Source organism: Vulpes lagopus, chromosome 2 (assembly GCF_018345385.1).
Source record: "Vulpes lagopus strain Blue_001 chromosome 2, ASM1834538v1, whole genome shotgun sequence".
Classification (NCBI taxonomy): Eukaryota; Metazoa; Chordata; class Mammalia; order Carnivora; family Canidae; genus Vulpes; species Vulpes lagopus.
Window position 1 is genome coordinate 37,670,889 of NC_054825.1, and position 18,395 is coordinate 37,689,283.

The 18,395-nt window shown below is 43.5% G+C and overlaps 1 long non-coding RNA gene across 1 annotated transcript; it reads left to right on the forward strand.

The window, feature by feature from the left end:
* The first annotated feature begins 457 nt into the window (after nt 1-457).
* LOC121485057 lies at nt 458-15,631 on the forward strand. Its single transcript, XR_005986189.1, has 4 exons — nt 458-692; nt 7,193-7,303; nt 11,318-11,384; nt 15,266-15,631. It is a non-coding gene; the product is annotated as an uncharacterized LOC121485057 (long non-coding RNA).
* The last annotated feature ends 2,764 nt before the right edge of the window (nt 15,632-18,395 follow it).

Sequence of the window (18,395 nt, forward strand, 5' to 3'; positions counted from 1 at the left end):
TATTAAAATTTTCCAGTTAACACTCCTTGAAAGAAAACATTAAGTTTTGCCCACCCCCTTCCCTAGGAGAGTGCCAATGAGCAGGATCCCTGAGGCTCAGAGATGGCTTTTATTCAAAGCTACAGTATCTATCAGATAGCAATACAGTAACAATAGCTTGCATGTATTACACCTTCACTGTGGTTTGTACTGGTTTTGAATACTAAATCTCATTTAAACATCATAGCAAGCTAGCAGCAGGTGTTAACTACCATCACCACTTAGTGGAAGGAAACTGAAGTACAGAGTCATTAAGGTAATTTTCCTAAGGTCACTCAGCTTGTAGATGGCAGGTGTAAATGTTGGCATGCTGAGGCACTTTGGTTCTACGGTATGTGCTCGTTTTTTGTTTTTTTTTTTTTAAGATTTTATTTATTCATGAGAGACAGAGAGAGAGAGAGAGAGGCAGAGACAAAGGCAGAGGGAGAAGCAGTCTCCCTGCAGGGAGCCCGACTTGGGACTCTATCGGGGACTCCAGGATCACAGCCAGAGCTGAAGGCAGACACTTTAACCGCTGAGCACCCAGGCGTCCTATGGTATGCACTCTTAACTGCCGCACCCTTGAACCCAAGAGAGAGGGACTTGGGCTGGCTTACAAGCCTCTTTTCTGGCTTCCTTTCCCACTGAGAGAAGAAAAGAATGATGTAAAAAAGGTAAGTTGAACTACCCAGCAGCAGCATGGAACCTGTCCAGATGTAATGTTTCTCCTTGAAGCCAGGTACTCTAGCAGGCAGGGATGACAATGAAAGAACCCAGGTGGGATGAAAGCCAGTTCAGCTGCCTCATCTGGAAAATTTTCTTGATCTATACAGACAAATAAACTTTTGTGGGATACCTGGGTGGCTTAGCGGTTAAGGCCTTCAGCCCAGGGCGTGACCCTGGAGTCCTGGGATCGAGTCCCACCTCAGGCTCCCTGCATGGAGCCCGCTTCTCTCTCTGCCTATGTGTCTGCCTCTCTCTGTGTGTGTCTCTCAAGAATAAATAAATAAAATTTAAAAAAATAAATAAACCTTTGTGAAGAAGGTCAGTTGTATGGTGTTGGATGGTGACTTATTGTTTTCACTTTGTAGTATATGCAAACAATGAATTATGTGGTACACCTGACATGAATATAATGTTATATGCCAATTTTACATCATTTAAAAAAAAAGAAAAATGCACCTTTGAAGCAGCACCAATGCTTCAAGAAGTCACCACCCCAGAAGGCTGGACCCTTGGGGTTTTGTAGTTATTTCAAACAGTACTTTGTATTAAACAGTGAAAGAGGAATTATGGCACCTCTCTGAGCTTGTTACTTGCTTGAATTGTTTTTTTGATTGTTTTTTTGCTTAGCAAAAGACTGCAAGTGGGCTGGGTGATACTGGGCAATATTGCATGGATGCCCTTTGACCATTTCCTCATCAGGGCAAGCCAAAAAAAAGGCCTGGCTTGGACATTAGTTGAGCTAAGTAAGGTCTGTCTGTCTTCATTCTGAGTTGTAAGCTTTTAGCTTGATTATAAGTTTTCCCATCCCAAAGTATGTACAATTAAATGCCTTCATTTCTGTGGGGCTCAGGAGAGTCAGGAAACTTCATTTGGATTAAGACGTACATCAATGCCAGTTATATCTCAATAAAAAGTGGCAAGAAAAAAAGATGCACTGGATGCAGGCCAGCTTGCAGCTCTTCTCTGTCTCTTTTTCTCTTTCAGTAACTTCCATTTTTTTAAAAAAATATGGAATATTTAAAACGTGCAGAAAATTACAGATACTTTACAAATGTAAGACAGTTGACATTTTGATATATTGACTATTTCATTGTTTGGGGACAAAAACTTAGAGGTAAACCAGTGCTGTGAGGTACTTTTCAACCTTTTTTTTTTTTTTTAAGATTTTATTTATGTATTTATTTGAGAGATAGTACACATGAACAGGGGCAGAGGGAGGAACAGACTCCTCGCTTAGCAGAGAGCCTGACCCAGGGCTGGATCCCAGCACCCTGGGACCATAACCTAAACAGAAGGCAGATGCTTAACCAGCTGAGCCACCCAAGTGCCCCATGAGGGGCTTTTCAATTCTTTAAAAAGCAATTACTGTAATACAATTTTTGAATGACGAAATATTTCAAAATTTGAGGAAAAATTTTGAAGTTAACGTCAGTGGGGAGTTTTAACGTCTTGGATTAGAGAAGTAACAAGATGTGCAATCTTTTATATACATTTTTTTGAAAGAATATGCTGTGATATAAGATTGTATGGGTAGATGTGTGCTATCTTTTTTTTTTTTTTTTTAAGATTTTATTTATTCATGAGAGACACAGAGAGAGAGGCAGGCAGAGACACAAGCAGAGGGAGAAGCAGGCTCCATGCAGGGAGCCCGATGTGGGACTCCATCCCGGGTCCCCAGCATCACGCCCTGGGCAGAAGGCAGATGCTCAACCACTGAACCACCCAGGCGTCCCAGATGTGTGCTATCTTGATCCAGTTTTGACCCAGTTTTGACACTCTGGCTAGAGGCTGCTCAGTTCCTCTTCTTGAACAACCCGTTAAGTCCACAACACCAAACATCTCCCTGGGATCCCTGGGTGGCTCAGTGACTTAGCGCCTGCCTTTGGCCTAGGGCCTGATCCTGGAGTCCCGGGATCGAGTCCCACATCAGGCTCCCTGCATGGAGCCTGTTTGTTCCTCTGCCTGTGTCTCTGCCTCTCTCTGTCTCTCATGAATAAATAAATAAAATCTTTAAAAAAAAAAAATCTCCCTTATCTGAATTATATACTCTGGACCACTATACACCCACCCTGATTACCGCAGGGACCACTATACACCCACCCTGATTACCGCAGGGCCTGATTATCAGGTATCCTGGGATAGCCCCTGTACCCAAGGGCCCACTGAAATTATTCAAATTAGCCAATCCTAAACCTATTTGCCGTGCCTAAACTTTTCCTTCCAGCAAAAATCACAATAAACCACAGTTACCCCTCACTCTGCCTCATGATTAACCTGGTGCTTCCCCCGAGTGACCTTGGGTGGCTGTGAGTACAGGAAACAGTTTTCTCTCTCTCTTTTTTTAAGATTATTTATTCATGAGAGACAGAGAGAGAGAGAGAGAGGCGGAGACACAGGCAGAGGGAGAAACAGGCTCCATGCACAGAGCCTGACATGGGACTTAATCCTGGGACTCTAGGATCATGCCCTGGGCTGAAGGCAGATGCTTTAACCGCTGAGCCACCCAAGGATCCCAGTTTTCTCTCTCTGTATTAGCATCTGACCCCAGCATACCTCACCCAAGTTAATATGGTAAAAACAATTCCTTCCCACTGTAGCTTCTATTTTGAAACCATTGTGGTTAGATGAGTGGGAGGGAGCCTGTCCCTGAGTCAGCCCCACAATCCCCCTGAGTACTAATCCTTTGTTAGGGAGCATCCTGTTCTGCCTCCATTTGCTCATGGCAGACTTTGTGCTCCCCAAGGGCAAATGAACAAGAGGTCAATATTGGCCAATGATTCCTGAGCTTCACTGCATGTGGAGAAGAGCTGATAGGACAGAAGTGTGAGCACAGGCCATGTGGAGTCCAGTCCTTCCTTGGAGAGCTGAATATGTGCTAAGTATTTTCATTATCTATGCTTCTGTTGAAAGTTCTTTTTTTTAATCCCTTGATAGTTATTTTTTTAAAGATTTATTTATTTATTATTTATGATAGACACACAGAGAGAGAGAGAGAGAGAGGCAGAGACACAGGAGGAGGGAGAAGCAGGCTCCATGACAGGAGCCTGATGCGGGACTCGATCCCGGGACTCCAGGATCGCGCCCTGGGCCAAAGGCAGGTGCCAAACTGCTGAGCCACCCAGGGATTCCCTCCCTTGAGAGTTAGTAAGCAACAATGGTGTCATGCTAACATGTACATTTTGACTACTTACGAAAAACATAAACCCCAAATGTTATCCTGCAAAACTAGAACAATTTTGAGATCTTTATCCCATAATAGGTGTTAATAATATTGACTTTGGAAGTTTTTTACTGGGGGGCTTGGGTGGCTTAGTCAGTTGAGTGTCTGTCTGCCTTCTACTTGGGTCATGATCCCAGGGTCCTGGGATCGAGCCCTCGTGTCGGGCTCCCAGCTCAGCAGAGAGCCTGCTTCTCCCTCTTTCTGCTGCTCCCGCTGCTTGTGCTGTCAAATAAATAAAATCTTAAAAAAACCAACCAACCAAACAAACAAAAACCCAAGTAAATAAAATCTTTAAAAAAAAAAAAAGGTTTTGTTTTTTACCTACCAACAGGAAAAAAGGGGGACAGTTATAAGTTAAAGAAGATCAGTTAAGTAAAGTGGTTTGGTATTGGGTGACAATGAGAGAGACAAAAGGGGGGGTGGATCGGGCTTACTCTTCCATACAAGAAAGAAATAAAAATTACCTGTATCACAGTCTCAAGTCAAGAATCACTAAAATTGGGCAGCCTGGGTGGCTCAGAGGTTTAGCGCTGCCTTCAGCCCGGGGTGTGATCCTGGAGACCTGGGATCGAGTCCCACGTTGGGCTCCCTGCATAGAGCCTGCTTCTCCCTCTGCCTGGGTCTCTGCCTCTCCTTCTCTCTTTGTGTCTCTCATGAATAAAAAAAAAAAAAGAAGAAGAAGAAGAATCACCAAAATGTCTTAAACTCATGCTTTTGTCAGGGCATCTAAGAGGCAAGCTATATCGAGGACTATAAAGAAACCAGGGTCAGTGGCTTCATGCCATAGCAGCTTGATTAAACTAAAGGATATTGCCCAGAAATCTCTTCTCTGTGTGTTTAGATGTGGGGGGGCTACAAGAGAGATCCTTGTGTGAGGTTTCAAGGGGCAGAACCTGCTGTTCTTATCATCATTGTTGGGTGACAGAAGCCAACCTTATAGCTGTGATACCTCCCCTGCATCCTCCTTTAACTTCCCCAACTCTTGGGCCAGATATGTGTTAAGCTCAGGAAGGGTCTTCTGCTAGATGCTCACACTACCAAGACTAGAGGCAAAGACAAGGAGAGCTAAGACGAATTTTAGCTCTATTTCCAACTTGAGTTCCAGCCATTCTGGCCATTCCAGACTTTACATCCATCTTCCTTTCTAGACAGAGATGCTTAACCAGCTCCCACAATAGCATTCCTGTAACAAATTATATATACACATTACCTGGTGGCTACTCTTCCTCTCTCTCAACCTTGACAGATACAGAAGGCCACTCAAAAATTTTAGTCATGCTTATACAATAGATGGGTAATGACATGACTGTTTTTAGTGCCCTCCTGCTTGATGTACTGGGAGAGATAAATCATCTGACCTGACAAGCAGTTACTTCTGCTGCTATCCTGACATGTGGCGCAGAAACCTCTTTTTGTTTTTGTTTTTGTTTTTTCTGTTATGGAGAGAGGCAATGGAGTGGGGAGAGAATCTTAAGCAGTCTCAATGCCCAGAACAAGGCCCAACATAGGGCTTGATCTCACAACCCTGAGATCATGACCTGAGCTGAAATCAAGAGTTAGACACTTAACCAACTGAGCCACCCAGGTGCCCCTAGTAGAAATCTTTTTGTAAAAAAGTGGTCTTGGGATCCCTGGGTGGCGCAGCGGTTTGGCGCCTGCCTTTGGCCCAGGGCGCGATCCTGGAGACCCGGGATCGAATCCCACGTCGGGCTCCCGGTGCATGGAGCCTGCTTCTCCCTCTGCCTGTGTCTCTGCCTCTCTCTATCTCTCTGTGACTATCATAAATAAATAAAAATTAAAAAAAAAAATTTTTTTTAAAAAGTGGTCTTGTGTACATTTTCCTAAAATGATATATTTTGGTATTTACATTAAATGTGTAATATATATCTATATACATTAAAATTTTCTGCAAGGATGTACCTAAAAGTGTTAACAAGGTTTCCTTTATGCTCCTCCTCTTCTGAATATTGAGATAACCACTTATTGCAATGATTCTTGTCCTTTGTCCTTTCTTTGTGATTTTTTCTGTTAAAAAAAAAATACAACTGAGGGTAGCTGGTGTGGCTCAACAGTTTAGCACTGTCTTTGGCCCAGGGCGTGATCCTGGAGACCTGGGATCGAGTCCCATGCCGGGCTGCCTGCATGGAGCCTGCTTCTCCCTCTGCCTGTGTCTCTGTCTCTCTCTCTCTCTCTCTCTCTCTCTCTGTTTCTCTCATGAATAAATAAAATCTTTAAAAAAAAATACAACTGAGTAAGTTTGAAGATCAAATTGGCTTTATCAATTGATTCATGAATCAAGCAGTATCTCATCAAGCAGAGAGATACTCCAAGGAATTCTATAAAATGAAAGGCTGTTATAGAGAGGGTTGGGCAAGGAAGTCCATTGGCAAAGGAAAAATTAAAGTTGATTGGAGGGAGGAAAGAGTTTAAGGTGACAATGACTTTTCATTGGCTGAGCTGCAGCATTTTCCATTAGTTGGGGTTGTTGCTGGGCAGAAGAATATCTTTCCTGGGAAAGGTAGTAAAATAGTGACATCTTCCAGTTGGAGATGCAAGGCACCGCTCTTTCTGTTTGGGATAACTGACTAGTGGTAGGGGATAAGAGCTTCCTCTAGAAGTCTTCCCAATTCCAATTTTAGTTCAGATTTTCTTGATTACTTTTCACATTTCTTTCTTTTGGTCAAGAACTATCTCTCTCTTTTTTAAAAGATTTATCTATTCATGAGAGACACAGAGAGAGAAGCAGAGACACAGTCAGAGGGAGAAGCAGGCTCCTTGCAGGGAGCCCGATGGGAGACTGGATCCGCAGATCTGGGATCAGGCCCTGAGCCAAAGGCAGACCCCCAACCGCTGAACCACCCAGGCATCCCAAGAGCTGTCTCTAAAAGCATTAATGATCAAGAGTTATGCTTCTCAAGTTCAGTAGCCTTTGTTCTTTGGTGCCAGTAAGGACCTTTTCTGTGTGTTGTTTCCTATGTTAGAGGGAAAAATGCATGGACCCAAAACCACTTGAGGCCACATTTCAGTAACAAGAAAAGGTAGTATGGAGAATTTTCAGGCATTTCTTAAACCAAATTCTATATTTTGTCAAGGTCATAAGCATTGGAGATCATCTCAAAGTGCTGAGCAAACATCACACTCCAAACTTAGAGGCTTCATTATAGCAACTTCATCTGTAGGTCATCTGGGTGCCCTCCTAAAACAAGTTCTCTCCCTTTGCTTTTACAGGTCTTTACTGCCTAATATCAATGTTAATTTCATTGACTACCACCAGAATCTGAAGAATGATCCCTTCATCAGAGAAAAAGTTCTTATACTTCCTCAAGGACCCTTTTAGAGGTACTAGGAATAAAATGTTAATAAATATAATAAGTCATCTACCTTGTTATCCTTAATGCCTATGAGTCACCAACCAATATATATGTGCATATATATACACATATATATATCATATTTACTTCCAGATATATACTCTTAGAAAACTAAAATTACAGATGTCAAAAAGATAATATGTTACTTGTTACTGGAATTTTTTTTTTTTAATCCCTACACCCTACACCCAACATGGGGCTAGAACTCATGACTCTGAGATTAAGGATCCCATACTCTACTAACTTAGCCAGCCAGGGGCCCCTGGAATGTATTTATTCTTGCACTTGTTTTTGTTTTTTGACATTTAGAGAGAGAGAGAGAGAGCACAAGCAGGAGTAGGGGCAGAGGGAGAGGGAGAGGATTCTCAAGCAGACTACCCACTGAGTGCAGATCTCAATGAGGGATTTGATCCCAGGACCTGAGACCACGACCTAAGCTAAAATCAAGAGTTGGATGTTTAACCAACTAAGCCGCCTAGCCACCCCTATTCTTGCACTTGCTAACAGACTGGCTAATGTTGTAGACATTATTGTAAACCAAATAATAAAGATACCATGTAGATGTGACTCAGAGAAACATAGATCATTGCACAAACCTCATTCCTTTCCTCATCTGACAACCCAGTTCCACCTCCTACCTGTTAATAAGGCAGTCCTCTTAGATAGCTACACCATACCTTCCTTTACATATTCTAACTTCCTTCCCCACCCAAAACTGGACCTCTTAGTAGTCTTAACAGGTTTCAGACAGCAAAAAAGTGAATAGATAGGCTTCCATAGAGTATTTTTCCCCTGTTTAATTATAATAAGAATGTAAAATAATTTTGGAATTGTCTATGGAAAATTTAGATTCTATTTCTGCTGCCAGTACTGCTGGTCACAAGCTTAGCAGGCATCTGCCCAGTCCTGTGTGAAACGAGATCTTGATGTGATCACTACTTCTCACAGTTACCTAAAAGATGGGATGGTTTTATCTTAGTTTTACAGGTGAGGCACTTGTCTAAGATGTGAAAATGTGTTAAGGAAACCTAACTCAGAATTAGTCAGGAAGCCATGAAAGGAGGGCTCTCACACACACCATTCCTCACAGCTTGCAAAATCCAACAGGAAGGAAGATTTCCTCTTAGCTCAGCAACCAGTGAAAGGCCACCACAAATTTGCCTGCAGTCAATGAACTCTCATTTTTCTACCGTGGACTTTTGTCCCAACTTCTTCCTTTCCCCTATAAAAGGATGCTCTCCTCCATTGTTCTCTGTACTTGCCTATGGTTTGCCATAGAGTGCTTGTCCCAAATTGCCATTCTTTTGTCATTCTCAAACTTGATTTTGCTCACTGAATTGCTTACTTTTTCTTTTAAAAGGTTGACAATGGTTGTCCTGAATTTAAACCAGTCTATCAAACCCTCAAGTCTATGTTCCTCTTAAACTCTCTACTAGACTGTACCTGGACACAGCCAGACCTCATTTTGTAGGCTTCCCTAATGCATAAATTACACTCACAATGGTTTAGTTACATATCAGTCCCCAAAAAACATGATTCAAATTTTAGTTGCAACAGTGTATCAACTGTAATTGCATAAAATATAAACTTCACTGCCAGCTCTTCAGGCCACAGATCACTATATAAATAACAGATGTATATCATGGTAAGTGACAAGGCATATAAGTTCTCTGAAAGTCTGTCAATGATCACTGTGAATCTGTTGCTTAGCCCACATATGGACAGAAAAGCATGTGATTGGGTCACTTCTTGTCTCCCAAAATAAACCTAATGACATTTCCAAAGAAATGGATGATCAAAAGAGGGAATTGATCAATAAAGACAAAAGTGCAGCAAATAAATGAAAAGTGATAATGCTGGGAGAGAGACTGGGCCTTAGTGTAAATGGAGTTATAACCAAAGGAGCTGATGGGGGAATGTTGACATTGCTATTGTACAAGAGACTCCAGATCTGCAGCCAGAGGACGTGTTGAAGGAGAATTTAACATCAGGAAAGTGTTTATGATGAAAAGGTTAAAGATGTCCTAGAAGACATGATGCTGGCAAAATAACTTTGCGCTGGGGAATTCTTGGAGATATTTCTTGATGTTAGAAGTACAAATGGTAAAACAGTGGAATGTGATCCAAATATATAAAGGGATATGACAATTGGCTAAAGAATTGAAAAGATACTTTTTCTGTCATAAGCTATAAAAAGAAAAGAAGAGGAAGCATTATCCTTGGTAAGCTTTTATAAACAAAACACTTTCTCAATGTTTCTAATAAGTCACAGAATACAAAATAAATATTAGTTTTAGTAATGTTTTCATTTCCCAATACACTTATAACAGAGGTTTTTTTTTTTTTTTTAAGATTTTATTTATTTATTCATGAGAGATGGGGAGAGAGGCAGAGACACAGGCAGAGGGAGAAGCAGGCCCCGTGCCGGGAGCCCGACGTGGGACTTGATCCCGGGACTCCAGGATCATGCCCTGGGCCAAAGGCAGACGTTCAACCGCTAAGCCACCCAGGTATCCCAGTCAGAGGGTTTTTAATATTTTGGCAAAAACTTTAAAGATCACAGAAATAATAATTTTTCCCCATTGAACAATAAAATCGTTTGCACTGTTTCCAGCTTCAATTTTGATGGTCCCACACTAATGTACAATGTGAGGAACACACAAGCACACATATACTCATAGCAAAGAATCAGTGTGGCATAAGAGGAAAATCACCAAAATAGCTTCCAAGCATTCTGGGTTTCTGTGCAACAATTTACTATTTGGGTGACTTTGAAAAAGTCATATAACTTCCCTGGGCTGAATCTCAACAGTGAAATAAGGAGTCTTAATAGTGACTCTCTTCTATCCTGGCCAGTCTGAGTACTGTTAATTGACAACAAACAAGATAATATTGGTAAAGGCCTTTTTCCTATCCTCTTCTAAGTAAGAGGGTAAACTGACTCAATCTACAATGGAGTCATGAATATTCAGTCTATAAATAAATCTACTGAAATCTGTAAATACATGAAAAAATATTTCGGCATTTCCCAAAAATGTGAACTATAAACTCATTTCCTATTAGGGTGTTGGCTGACTTAGAGTAACAGAGTTGGTTTTCATTCGTCTTCACCACAGCTGGCAGAGAGCCTCACTTCCGTGGCTGAGCTCCTATGAGCATGGCTCTTCCTAGTGCCGAATGTATTCAGGCAACTGTCTTTTTTTTTTTTTTTTAAAGATTTTATTTATTCATGAGAATACACAGAGAGGAGAGAGAGAGAGAGGCAGAGACACAGGCAGAGGCAGAAGCAGGTTCCATGCTGGGAGACTGACGTGGGACTCGATCCCAGGTCTCCAGGATCACACCCTGAGCTGTAGGCGACGCTAAACCCCTGAGCCACCGGGGCTGCCCCAGGCAAATGTCTTTTAAATGTGGCTTAAATGTTTATAAAATCTGAGAGGATGTCAAAAACCCCACTTTTGCTGTATTTAACACTTAAAATACTTACATGAAAGTTCTTCCTAAGGATTAAGAAATGCAATTACCTACTCATTTTGTTTTCTTTTTATTTTTTTAAGATTTTATTTTTAAGTCATTTCTACACCAAATGTGGGGCTTGAATTTACAGCCCCAAGATTGAGTCACATTCTCTGTCTACCTACTGAGTCAAATAGCCCCATAAGGTACAATAGGTGCCCCATAAGGTACTTCTTTCTTTCTGTCTTTCTTTCTTTCTTTCTTTCTTCCTTCCTTCCTTCCTTCCTTCCTTCCTTCCTTTCTTATTGTGTGCATTTGTCTTTTTGGTAGATTTGTTTGTTTGTTTAAGTAATCTCTGCCCAATGCGGGGTTTGAACTCCCAACTCCAAGATCAAAAGTTGCTTGTTCTACAGACTTGAGCCAGCCAGGCACCACCTCAACTCATTTTAAAGCAGTTTACTTTAAAAAGTAGTTAGCTTTCATTTAGTTATCTATTCAATACTACTTGAGTCCTTTCTTTGGGCAGGAGACCATTCCAGCAGCCCTGGATACTCAGTGATTAAGCTAAACTTGATGCCTGTCTTTGATTACTGGTAAGCAACAAAGACATTTAACCTTTGTTAAATAAAACTGGATAATGTCATTTAAAACACATATTAATACCTACAGAAAAAGCCTTTCTGGCCATCAGCGAATGCTTGCTTAGAACTTATTTGAGTCCTGTGCTTAAAGGCATGGAAGACAAAGAGAATTAAATTGTTCTGTCCTTGCATTTAGAGAATTTATCACCCAGAGGAGGGATTTTCATTCTTTACTGAAAAGGCATAATGTGTATCCTATCAGGCTTATCATATATTATGTCTTTTCGGAAAAGAATAAAAATTCTTAGGAGCCACAAGTTAACAAAAAAGACTTGGAGAATAGAAAAATGATTAAATCACATAGCAATAAAATACAAAGATTATTATAAAGACAACTCTAGGGGACCCTGGGTGGCTCAGTCAGTTACACATCCATTTAGCTCAGGTCATGATCTCAGAGTCCTAAGATTTGAGCCCTGGGTTTGGGCTCCATGCTAGGGCAGGGACTGCTTAAGATTCTCTCTCTCCCTTTGTATCTGCTCCCTCCTCCCTGCTCTGCTCACACACTTCCTTAAAAACAAAAACTTAAAATAACCTCTAATCAATCTTTATCTAAAATATATATCTGAGCACCTGATAAGAAACCTAATGTTTACTAAGAACTGTAAATAAAAGCCAATCACACTTAAGCCCTATAGGGAAAGTCAAGAGCAAACCCTGATGATGCCTCATTTATAGCTCCTTCACCCTTCTTTCTGGCCCTGAGGGGTCAAATCTCTGTGTTATTCACAAATGGGACTTTATAAAAATTGCTTTCAGATTTTATTCATTGGATCAGTGATTTCAGTGTTAATCCATGTTGGAATAAACTTTCACAGGTGACACGTGAAGTTTAAGTTTCTTGTGCCTCCTTTTCAGAAATATTACATCCACAGGATCAAAGTAGATGGCTAACAATTAGATGGCTGCCCCGCCCTCTATATTCAAGTGAAACTCCCCAAAGGAAACTGAAGCTTATTCTGAAGTCATTGGTGTGAGTATTTCCAACTCTCAAGACTTAAGTAACAGGTTCTAACCCTCCAGGCAGAGTGAAGAAAGGCAGTGGCTTAGGGCAGAGACAGAGCCAAGAAGTCCTTTCAAAGTGACAGTTGAAGATAGTAGGATTTCAGTTCCTCCTTTCTTAGTCTAAAGCTGCATTGTGTGATAAGGAAGCCAGTTAGCCACACAGGGCTGCTGAGCACTTGAAATGGGCTAGTGGGATTAAGGATCTGACTTTTTAATATTTTTAAATTTATTTTTAAATAACCTCTACACACAATGTGAGACTTAAATTTCTGACCCCAAAGATCAAGAGTCACATACATGCTCTACAGACTGAGCCAGGCACCCCTGACTTTTTTAAAAATTAATTTTCTCATTGATGGAGGGGGCAGTAGGTGGGTGGGGAATGAACAGAGGGAGAGAGAATCCCAAGCAGGCTCTGTGCTCAGTGCAGAGCCCTTTGCGGGGCTCAACCCTTGATCTCATGACCCTGAGATCATGAACTGGGCTGAAATCAAGAGTTGGACACTTAACTGAATGAGCCACTCAGTTACCCCTTGACTTTTTATTTTAATTGTAGTAAAATAACAATATAAGTTGACCATCTTAACCATTTTCTAAGATCAGTAGTGTTAAGTACATTCAATCTTGTGCAAACAATCTCTGTACTCTTTTCATCTTGAAAGCCTGAAACTCTATACATATTAAACAATTCCCCATTTCCTGCCTCCCCACAGTCCAGGGCTACATCACCATTCCTTTTTCTGGCCTATGAATCTGATCCTCCTTGAAGTGGAATCATGTGGTACTTGTCTTTTTATGACTGGCTTGTTTCATGAAGCATTATGTCCTCAAGTTTCATCCATGTAGTAGCATGTCTCAGAATTTCCTTCTCTCTCTCTCCTTTTTGCCCCTGAGAGAGCATGAGAAGGGGGGAGGGGCAGAAGGAGAAGGACAGGGAGAGAGAATCTTAAAGATACTGCTGAATGCTGCAACTGATGTAGAGATCAGTCTCAGACCCTGAGATCATGACCTGAGCCAAAATCAAGAGTTGGATGCTTAACCAACCGAGCCACCGAGGTGCCCCGGAATTTCCTTCTCTTTTAAGGCTGAATGATATTATGTTGTTTGTACAGACCACATTTTGTTTATTCATTCATCTATCAACAAATTGGGTTGCTTCCTCCTTTTCCCTATTGTAAATAATGCTGCTATGAACATTGGTATACCACTATCTCTTTCAGATCTTATTTTCAATTATTTTGAGTATGTCCAGAAATGTAATTGCTGGATCACATGGTAATCCTTTTCAATTTTTGAGAATTTGCCATGCTGTTTTCCATAGTGGCTGCACCATTTTGCATTCCTGAAGACAACACACTAGAATTCCATTTTCTTCACTTTCTTGCCTTAATTTAAATTTAAATATGGATAATTCATATTTGAAAATTTTTAACTATGTTTGGAACAACATAGATACGTGAATCTAATTTTTTAACTGTAAATTTTATAAAATATAAATATATGTTAAGCATTCCCAATAAAAATTTAACATCTGTGTTGAGATGTGCTGTCCGACAGAAAATACACACATTTCGAAGATTTAATCCAGTAAAAAATAATATAGGGATCCCTGGGTGGCACAGCGGTTTGGCGCCTGCCTTTGGCCCAGGGCGGGATCCTGGAGACCCGGGATCGAATCCCACGTCAGGCTCCCGGTGCATGGAGCCTGCTTCTCCCTCTGCCTATGTCTCTGCCCCTCTCTCTCTCTCACTGTGTGCCTATCATAAATAAATAAAATTAAATTAAAAAAAAACTGAGCCTTTCTTTGAAAGGCTGTTTCTGTTTAAAAAAAATATATAAAGTGTATCACTGATAATTTTACATATTGATTACATATGAAATTATATCTTGGATACATTGAAACAAATTAATTTTACCTGTTTCTTCCTACTTTTATAAATGTGGCTCCTACAAAAATTTTAAATTATATATGTGGCTCACATTTCGTTTCTATTGGACAGCAAGCCTCTACTCCAACATAATGAAAATCATCAGATTCCAGAAGATAAACTCCTCCTAGGGTCCCAGTTGTTTTAATAATTGTATCTTCTGCCATTCATATCTATCTTTTTAAAAAATTATTTATTTATTCATGAGAAACAGAGAGAGAGAGAGAGGCAGAGACATAGGCAGAGGGAGAGGCAGGCTCCATGCAGGAAGCCTGATATGGGACTTCATCCCGGGACTCCAAGGCTCCTGGGGGAAGGCAGGCACTCAGCCACTGAGCTACCAAGGGATCCCTATCTTTCTTTTATTATGGGAGAATTCCCTGTATGAAAACTTACTTTTATTTTTTTAAAGATTTATTTATTTGAGAGAGGGAGAGCATGAGGTGGGCAGGGGCAGAGCGATAGGGAGAGAAACTTTAGCAGACTCCATGCTGAGCGTGGGGCTTCATCTCATGACCCTGAGATCAAGACCTGAGCCAAAATCAAGAGTCCCATGCTTAAGCAACTATGCCACCCAGGCACCCTCTGAATGAAAACTTCTATTCACTGCTACCATAAAATGCCAGACCGTTACACCTAGTTCTCCAGTGACTATCAGGTGTTCAATTTTGGTATGCCATTTTATGTTTTGTTGGTATATCATATCATGTAATGCCTCTCATTATAGCATCAATTGACTCCTGTGCTTGGGGTGAAGGCTGGGGGCTGCAGAATAACATCTCACTGAGGAAAGCTCAGGAGATATGTTAATATGTTTGCAGAGTAAAAGAGGCAGTTTCCTCCTTTGACAATGCTGCCTTGACCCAACTTCTTTGTGCCTTTGTTTTGTTTTACTTACAGCTTATTTTCACTTTGAAAGCAGTCAGAAATCCTGGACTGATTGACTTCCGTGTAACAACAAAGTAGTGGGGAAGTACCTGCAGCAAGTGTGGTCACTTTCAGTGGGTGGTGGCCACATGCCAGAGGGTATGTGGGGACCCAGGAAGGAACCCTGTTGGTTGGAGTGGGAAGAACCAAAAGCTAGAATTGAGGCAGAAGAGCTGGTGTTGTGACTGTATTTGACCCTCATACCAGAGTCACTCAAGATTATAACAACCATCACTATTACTCCAGTGCAAAAATAAAACTCTTCCCTGGAGGATAATTGTTCATAATTTTTTAAAAAAGATTTATTTAGGGATCCCTGGGTGGCTCAGTGGTTTAGTGCCTGCCTTCAGCCCAGAGCGTGATCCTGGAGACCCGGGATCGAGTCCCACATCAGGATCCCTGCGTGGAGCCTGCTTCTCCCTCTGCCTGTGTCTCTGCCTCTCTCTCTATGTCTATCACAAATAAATAAATCTTAAAAAAAAAAAAAAAGATGTATTTATTAGAGAGAAAGCGAGCTTGTGCAAAGGGGAAGGGCAGGGGAGGGGTGAAAGATCCTTAAACTGACTCCTGGCTGAGCATGGAGCCCAACTCTGGGCTTGATCCCAGGACCCTGTGATCATAATCTGAGAGGAAACCAAGAGTCAGATGCTTTTAATCAGATGCTTAACCGAGCCACCCCGGTGCCCCAATTCATAACTTTTTAAAAATAAAATTAGTATTTTGGGATCATTTTAAATCTATAGAAAGTTGCAAAGATACTACTGGGAACACCTACATACCCTTTACTGTTTCTCCTATATTTAATGTCTGATATAACCATGGTATGTTTGTCAAAACTAAGAAATCTGATTTTACCATTAATGTCTTTCTTCTGTTTTGGAAACCAAACCTACAAGTCACAGAGCATTTAGCGTACAAGCTTTTTATATTCCAAGATCTCATCTGTTTAGCCATTCAGGTTAATGTTTTTTTTCTCTCTCTCTCTTTTTTTTTTTAAGATTTTATTTATTTATTCATGAAAGACACAGAGAGAAAGAGGCTGAGACACAGGCAGAGGGAGAAGCAGGCTCCATGCAGTTAGCCCAACACGGGACTCCATCCCGGACTCCAGGATCGCGCCCTGGGCCAAAGGCAGGCGCCAAACCGCTGCGCCACCCAGGGATCCCAAGGATGCGGGTGTTAAAGCGGGCTTATTATGGTATATGGGTTCTGCTAGGTGATTTTGGGGAGTGTCCAAGGAAACAGGTTCTGTTCTGGTGCTGTTAGAAAGCAGGGGCGATTCAGTGACTAGCTTAATAATTTTTATCTAGGAAGCAGGAGGAATGGAGAACCAGGGCTAGAGTTGTTATGGGAGAAGCAGTAGTCACGTTAGCTGGGGATGGGATGTTATCATCTTTGTGCTTGCACAGTCTTTTTATCTGTTCAGGCACCATTAGAGTTGTCTTATTTTCTTCTACCTTGTCAGATAGAGAACTCATTCTGATGTCAATATTCCACGACATTGCTTAGGTTCATCAGGGCATCCAGGCTGGCGACCGATCGTGGCTCTCGAGGATGCTTTTTCTAGTGCTACACCTGAACAGGACTAAGATAGCAAGCAGAAGGGGATCCCTGGGTGGCTCAGCGGTTTAGCGCCTGCCTAAAGGGCCCAGGGCGTGATCCTGGAGTCCCGGGATCCGAGCCCTGTGTCGGGCTCCCGGCATGGAGCCTGCTTCTCCCTCTGCCTCTCTCTCCCTCTCTCTGTGTATCTCATGAATAAATAACCTTAAAAAAAAAAAAAAAAAGCAAGCAGAAGACTGCTCAGCAGCTTTTGACACAGAGATGACGACGCCGGCCCCCGATCCCGCTCATTCCAACTGTGTACATCTGCTTAACCAGCAAGTCCACCCAAGGGCTCACCAGCTGTCTCGTTCAGAGCAGCCGACTGGTGGCCTGGTGTACGTGGCAGCAGCTCCGAGGACCTTGACCTGGCGCGTTTCTCCAGCAACGAACATCGGCTGCCCCGGGACTGTGTCTCCGGCCAGGCCTGAAGCCAAAGCCCTGGCGAATCTACCCCGCAGCGCGGAGCCGCGAGCCACCGAGCCACAGCCGCGAGCACACGGCCTGCGCCCACCGCGCCAGCGCCGCCCTCGGAGCCGCCTTCACGGCGCCGCCGCCCTGGGCCCTCTGCGTCCCTCGGCAGGAGCGGACTCCCACTTCCTCCTCTCAGAGCGGTCTTCGGGCTAGGCGTCTTCTGGGCTCCCTGTTTGGGGTGCTTTTTTAAAAAAAAAACCACATTTTTATTTATTTACTCATGGGAGACAGAGAGAGAGGTCAGACGCAGGAGGAGGGAGAAGCAGGCTCCGTCCGGGGAGCCCGATGTGGGACCCGATCCCGGGACTCCAGGACCACGCCCTGGGCCGAAGGCGGCGCTAAGCCGCTGCGCCACCCGGGGATCCCTTGCGCTGCTTCCGGTCTCGGTTCAGGGCTCGGGACCGCGCGGCCGGCCGCTCCCCTCCGGCCCCGCCTCCGCAGCCCCGGCCCCCACCCGCCGGGCCCACCGATCACGCTCCGAGCCCGGCGCGTCACAATGGCGCCCCCGCGGGTCCACCGCGCCGGTCCTCGCGTCCCTCCAGCCGCGTCTTCCCGGAGGAGAAGGTGGGTTCCGCGGGGAAACCGGCCGGCGGTCACGCCAGCAGCCGGAGGTGGGGGGGGGCGCGGGCTCTCCGGGCAGCGGCTCTCGGGGACTGGGCGAGCCCGGAGCGAGCGGGCTGCGGGAAACGCCGCGTGCGCCCGACGGGCGGGAGTGGTGCGCTGGGGCCGGCCGCGCGCCAGGCCCCGCCCCTCGGGGCCCCGCCCGGGGCGCGCTGCCAGGGGTTTCCATGGTGATGGTAAACAAGCCTCAACTGCCTCGGCTACAACTGCCAAGTTCCCCGCGTTCCACCCTCCTCTAGGTGCTCAGAGGGACGATCGAGGTGCCGGATGTGAAGAGCGGGAGCGTGAGACCCGGAGCCCGAGGTGAGGGGCGGGACGGGCGGCGGGTCGGAGGCTGAGGGCCGCACCGCTGGGGCGGACCGAGAACTGGGCCCCCTGGGGTGGGGACGGCGGGGCTGAGATGCGGCGT